The sequence below is a fragment of the Notolabrus celidotus genome, chromosome 3 (genome assembly GCF_009762535.1).
Source record: "Notolabrus celidotus isolate fNotCel1 chromosome 3, fNotCel1.pri, whole genome shotgun sequence".
NCBI classification, from domain to species: domain Eukaryota; kingdom Metazoa; phylum Chordata; class Actinopteri; order Labriformes; family Labridae; genus Notolabrus; species Notolabrus celidotus.
Genome location: NC_048274.1, coordinates 14,031,313 through 14,038,857, shown reverse-complemented (window position 1 = coordinate 14,038,857; position 7,545 = coordinate 14,031,313).

Sequence of the window (7,545 nt, the reverse complement as noted above, 5' to 3'; positions counted from 1 at the left end):
GGTTTTGCTCTCAAACTTACAATCAAGTATTCTCCTTGTTTAATGTCAAAAAGAACTACAGGAGCTTTTTTCTTTACAGGCCTGCAGCCTGAAGGGTAAATTACATGTTTGGACACCCACTTACAGACCACCTATAGTCTCAAGTGTCTCCTTCAGCCATGCCTTAGGAATGATGGTGCATGTATGTTAGCTCGCCCATAGGGACTTTTTAAGGCTTCTAGTGGTTTGTTGAAATATGTGTTGGACATATTTTTCAACAAAAGCCTGTAATTTTATTGGTTATACTATTGCGCCATGTTTGAAGGGAAACAATGGTGCTAGTCCTACGTGTTACTTTTCTGTAACATGAGCATGTTGTTGTGCATTTCATATAAAGAGCAGAGGATGAAAATAACGTTTCAGAGGGGAGATGAGCAAACCAAAATAGAGGTTTTTCTTGGGGCAACAAAGTCAAAACACATGCATCTGTAAATGAGAACAACATTGCCGTAAGCTTATCTGTTCTGCAACCCACCGCTGACTTTGTCGAGCTGTATGATTTAACAGATGGATGCAAATAACACCTATTTTGAAGTTGCTCAGTTGTTTGTTTTTGTAGAGGGGTGTTATGCCTTGTAGAGCGATGGGACACTGAACAGAGTAGGAAACTGGGATGAGAAAGCAGAGAAGGACATGTGGCAAAGAGCTTCAGATTGCAATCAAACCTTGGCTGCCCTCTTCGGGGAATATAGCCTCGACATGGGGCGCACCATTCCACCACTGAGCTACAGTAGCACCTCTTGCAGCCAATCCAAGCCTGCTTAACAGCTTGGATTGGCTGAGACTCAGTGGTGGTCTGCCAACTTTCAATCAAATGGTTGGCGGTTCAATCCCAGTTAGCTCAGTCCCACACTGAAGTGTCCTTGGGCAAGACCCCGAACCCCAAATTGCTCCCAATGGTATCGGCAGCAGTGAGTGAATGGGATTAGGTAATACTGATGGCTACTTTACAGCAGCCTCTGCCATCTGTGAGTGTATGTGGTGTGAGTGGATAAATGTAGTATGTAGTGTTACAGCTTTGAGTGGTCAGAAGGATAGAAAAGCATTCTGTAAGTGCAGTTCATTTACAGTTTACTTTTTCTGTCAAAGGAGCCATTCACACCGTGAGGGTCAGGCCTCCTGAACTGTCTTTAGAGCAGTGGTGGACAAAGTACACAGCTTCATTTCTTAAATCAGTGTATCCAGGTCAATTATTACACCAATACAAGTGAAAGTTGCTCTGTCAGATTATTACTTGAGTTAAAGTACTGAAGTACTTGCTTTTAAAAATACTTAAGTATTCAAAGTACTTCTTAAAATGTCTCAAAACTTTTTATTTTCTCTATACAGAAATGCAGTCAAACTACATAGGAGTACAATCGGTTACACTATGTTTATCTAGAAACCATTACTTGAAATCTCTAAAAACTAAACCATAAAAATAAAATAATAAAAAGAGAAACTAAGTTACTCCAAGCACAGACAACTTAGTTTGAAATGTTCATCTGGAATGAAACAAACGTTACGTAGATCAACACGCTTTCTCAGGTTGGACAGTGAATTTTTGTATGTTTGTGCAGAGTGGGAAACAGGGAGAACATTTCAAACGATACCTATCATTCTTCATTTCAAAAACCTCTAACGCGGTCTGAAGATATGGCCATGGGTGCTCAGGTGGAGAATTATAGCCGTCATTACCACCTCTAAATGAACTGCCTGATCTGAGTGAAATTTGCTTTGTGTTTGCTCCACGTTCAACCGTGGAGACACACGATATACAGGTATGACTAAACCACTGAGACAAACAGAACTACACAAACACATTTTACTGTCTTAGGGATCAGATTTAAGAAAAGAGAAGGAAATTCATGAGCTGACTTCAAAGTAAAAGTAAAGAGTAACTAGAGTACTGATAGAAATTTAGAGGAGTCAAAAGTACAATAATTGTCTTCTGAATGTAGTGGAGTAAAAGTAATAAGTTCCCCCAAAAAGTAATACTCAAGTAAAGTACAGATACTCAAAACATGTACTTAGATACAGTACTCAAGTAAATTTACTTTGTTACTGTCCACCACTGCTTAAGAGTCATTGTAAGGGTTCCAATCTGATTGCATTGATGCAGTTTACTGAATTTAAAAAAAAAGCATTATTTCTATTAAGATACTCACAACAAAGACCTGTTAACACCTTTAAAAGTCTTCAAATTTAAACCAAGTGAGAAGGGAAATCCCTCCTTAGTGTGACTTCTCATAACACATCAGAAATGGTTTAATTAAGAAATTGATGAGTCATAAGTTCTTCTTTTAAGTCACTACATCAAAGTATAAGACTGGCGAGTTAGACTGCTTCTCAACTACCATCAAAAAAGCCAACACAGGAGAGTGTCTTTATCCCAGTAAGGGCCCTGAACGTTGATTTCTGTTCTTAATTTAACCCTTTAGAAGGACACTTTCCAAACTCCACATACTTTAAATAGTAATAATCTCTGCCATGAGGGTTGGCTCTGAGGTTGTCCTCAAAACCTCTGGCCTTGAAGCTGGAATTCCTGGCACATACTCTGCTGACCCATGTCAGAACTTCATTCAAACATTTTGTTAAACAGTGATCTCAGTGCAACATTACAGGCATATATTTCACTTATATGGTCTTCAATCATGTTATCCTCACAGGAGTGATTTTTGTGCATTTCCGGATTCTTTTCAAACCACTCTCTTGTTTGTTTTTACTATCAGCTTCACACACCACATGCTCTCCTCATTCTGCCTCCCCCAGTTTTTTCTCCTCTGAATCCCCCTTCAGTGTGTCCTGGTGAGAGGTTCACCAGCACTCCACAGTTTCTAAGGAAGGTAAACATTAAGGCAACAAGAGTTTCAAGGACCCTTAATACCCCCCTGTCCAAATAATCCAGCTCTCAGTTCTGGAGTGTTTTGACTGTCTGATGGACAATGAACTAAAAGGAAGTAGGCCCCCACCTGCTCGGGTTATATAATATCACAAAGTGAACTAGAGAAGGATGTTTGAGTTGTATAATCCTGTTGTTTCTAACTTTCCATTTAGCCTGGTGTGAATTATATTCCTGTTGATGCAGCCGAGTAATGAATAACACTTCTAAGAAAGAGATCCTCTCCTCTCTGATATCTGAGAAAAGTCATCAGTTCTAAATTAAATGTTACTTTTGTTTATCACAAGGGAGTTCAGTTGGAGTTTTTTTATTGAAATACCTCCAAAATGAACAAAAGAAAAAAGACTGAAGGTCTGTAGTCACATCATAACAGGGATTTAAAAAGAACAGGTGAAGATGTCATACTTCCAGTGATATCTTGATATAGTCGGACAGGATGTTGTTCAGAGAAAGCATGAGTGTGTTGTGAGAGGTCAGAACTCTTGTGAATGATGAGTTTGCAAAGAATTACAGTTCTAGCGAACATAAATAATTGGTGCCTGGTAATTTTACTGAGCTTGCTTAATATACAAAGAGAAAATATGTTCAAGGACACAGAATTTTAATCTCTCATGGAAATGCACCAGACACACAAATACTTTTACAAATAGGAAGTAGAGTTGTGAAGTTATGCCTACAATGACTCATGTCAGATTGTGTTTAAAGAGCCATACATTATTTTGACAGCTAAAGATGAACTCCACAAACCTGTAACCGTATTCAGAGATAGTGCTTCATCACTGTTTTGTTTTTTTGGAGTGTCCCGGTTTAAATGACACACAAATATCTTATTCTGGTTTTAGAAACCTTCATATGTCTGCAGGATCTCTCAGACAGAACCATGAGGTTGTTTCTCCAGGTTTCTGATCTACAGATGTGCCGGTATGATAAACAAAAAAATTAAAGAATGTGTAAGAATTAACCTCCAAAAACAAGTAGACCGTCTGACCTCAATAATGCCGAGCATGAGCTGTATCATCATGCTGACCAAGTGGAGAACTTTGCGTCAGCAGTAAATGACATTCAATATATCCTAATCTTCCACTCTCTTTATTTCTTCCATCTGGGTGAGTTTATCTCCAGATCACCGATCTTTAAAAGCACCAGCAGCAGCCAGTTCCAGAACCAGCCAGATATGAGGCATTGTTGTGTAATCAGTGTGGGTGATGAATGTGTGTCAATTATTAACGACATACCTAATGGGAAAACACACATCCTCAATGATGTTCTCATAGCTTATGAAGAAAATCCTCCTGTCTTGCATCAGACATCAGGGTGAATCAACATTTCACCAAGCAGATCAAAATACCACCATGAGAAATATTCTACACTGCAAAGACTCAAGATGAGTCATGTGTTTTGTCTTATTTCTTATCAGATATGTCATTCCAGTTGATATGAAACACATTCACCGAACAAGTCTAGGAATAAATCTTGTTTCAAGCGAAAAATAAGACCTGGATTTCTTGTAATGACAACTTTTCAAGCAAAAAATTCGCTTACTACTCAGGCAGATTTGTTTTACTCATTACAAGTAATTTCATTCTTATTTGTGCTTGAAATATCTTGAAATAGGATTTCTGGACTTATCCAGTGAATGTGGCTCATATCAAGTTTAATCAATCAATCAACCAATCAATCAATCTTTATTTCTATAGCACCAAATCACAACAAACGTTATCTCAAGACGCTTTTACAGGTCTAGACCACTCTATGTCAAATTATGAACAGAGACCCACCTTCAAGACAGGGTAAGACTCAGTCTGACCCACCTTAATCCATCATGAGCATTGCACATCGCAGTATTTAGCTAGTTACAGTGGCAAGAAAAAACTTCCTTTAACAGGCAGAAACCTCAAGCAGAACAGACTCATGTTAGACAGCCATCATGCCTCGACCGAGTTGGGTCTTGAAAGAGGGATAGAGGGGAGTAAGAGAGAGAGGTGATAGTGATGAGACGAGTAGTAGAAGCTGTTGCCGCTGGAGTCCAGCATGTCCGTATCAGCTGGAGTCCAGAACATCAGCAGCAGGAGGATGCCTATGGCAGCTCAGAGGAACCTACGAGACAAGGGAGCTCAGGGACTCCAGAAAGGTCTATGGTTAGTACTTTCAATCGGACAGGCAGAGTTAAAGTAAGTGATGGGGGGGAAGGGGGTGGGATAGGATCCCAGTGTGTCAGTGCACCAGTTCCCCCGGTAGTCTAGGCCTATAGCAGCATAACAACGCTGGTCCAAGCCTGATCCAGCTCTAACTATAAGCTTTATCAAAAAGGAATCAGATATTTGATTAGAAACAAGACAAAACACTTGTTTAATTTGAGTTTTAGCTTCAAAATTTCCTCAATCAGCCAAACACTTAAGTTTAAATGAAGAACTGTATGAAAGAATTGAGTGTCGTTAACAGACCAATGCCACCTTTGCAAGACTTAAAAGTAGGAAAGCAGATGCATGAAGGGCCAGACTTCCTGGTAAACATGTATTTTTCCTGAGTTGCAGAGCCCAAACTGTCAGAGGCCTTGTGGGAAGAAACTCTGTCTGAGGGTTGAGTTTTCTGGCATCCCATCAGAGTGGTTGTGTTCTTGTAAATATCTGAGATGTATCAGACGGAAATCAAGCTCATGATGGAATAAAATGTAAACTATTTGGGTCATAATACAGTGAGCTGTCTGCAAGGTCAGCAAGGAGATACAACAGTTCCACCTGATGAGCTTCTCTTCAGTCTTGTCTTCTCTTTTTTCTTCTTCCCTCCAACACATGTCCTTTGACTTTGCCAAGTGTTTTAATACTTTATTTGCTCCTAATCCTTTAATGTGAGGGAGCTCCAAATGAAGGCCATGAGTAGTCATCCACAGCTGGGACCCTTTAATGGTTTTATCCCCTAAAACCGATCAATATGCCTCCACCTAGGAGAATTATAATAGTCTATTTTAAACAGGGGGTGAAAAATGTTCGATGAAGGACGTGTTTCTGCAATTTCTGATCCAGAACTAAGAAACTGCTGCCTGTGGGATGCACACATGAAAAAATGATTATGCAACTTGATATAAATCCTAACAAATATGTGATAAGTTGTATTTTTTTTGGTGAAACTACATCCAAAAGGAGAATCTCTTTGTTTGTTTGGAACCTAGCCTAGACCCTGCCTTCTGGCGTTGGCTCCTTGCCCCCTTCCTGGTTTTAAAATGACATTGCTTACTTTTAAAGCCCTAAATGATCAGCCCCTTGATCATCTGACCCCCACATGAGCCTAGGAGCTGTTGTACCAAGATTTACCAAGAGCCACACTGAAGACTAAAGGCTATCAGCTTTATTAATCAGGAGCCCCAAACTCTGGAATGGACTACTTGCCTAAATCCAGCTTGTGATTTGAAATCTCTTCATAAAATGTTCATTGTGTTCATTTTTTTTTCTGTTTTTTTCTTCTATGAATTCAATAACCCGATTCAAATCATGATTTACATTATATGATTTATATCAATCATGCAACACAGTTGGGATAATGTATGGTGAGCAGGTGGTTACGGGAAACAGAATCCGAACAGTATGAGGAAAGACCCTGATGTGAATTATTACCCAGCTACTATTTAAAGTTACAAACATATTGACTCTAAGTTAGTCTTATGAATTTAAAATGATCTATTTATGCAGAAAAAAATAGTCCCATTAATAATGTTGAATGTGAAACTTCCAACTATAATGTATCTTGAGTTTTTATGAAGCATTCTGTAACTTTGGTAAGAAAAGGGCTACATATATAGAGTTGTAATTATAAGTGTTAATATTAATGAACTGTAATGAAGAAATGCAATGACAGCAAAGTCATTCAGTCAGTTAAAGAACATTTGTGAGAATGATTCCTGATTGCAAGCCAAAGTAACCTCTTTTGACTTTTGGAGCTACATTCCACTTCTCCCTGTATTCGTACCTGATCCGGACCAAAACAAACCCGAGTTATGATCCTCCTTGATCATTAAAGCATCAAAAGCTGGCTTGATGATGACAGCCCATAATGACTAAATCACTCTTGACAAATTACACAATAAAAATGATGCATTACCAACCAGTACAAAACAAAGATGATAAATATCAGTCAGAATGTTTTTACATCTGGCAACCCAAAATGTTATGACTTTTATGACTGAGTAAGCATTTATTGCCTGGTGCCTTACTGGAAGCTGGAGCTTTAATATTGCTGGGATTTTTTTTTTCTTCTGGAGTGTCAATGTCTTAAAATTGTTCGTAAAAGTTTTATTTATTTCATTTGTGTCCCCCTGTTCCCCTCACACGTGCTGTGACGTTTGACGCGTGCCTGTCTACTCATGATGATACATTTCTGGGCAATAACTGTCACCAAGACATAATTTAGAGATGATGATCTGCCGCTTACCTCGCCTGACAGACCGCTGATTTACAGTATTGTAAGTTCTCCTCCTGACATCAGCCTGCTCGTCAGCGTGCGCACGATGCGCGCGCTCTGTGCCAAGAACACAGCCTACTTCTGGGAGGCTGGCGAGTGAAGGAGGAAGAGGAGGAGGAGGAGGGGGTGGCTGAGGAGGGGATAGTTTGTAATTTTTTTTTCCTCTGGTC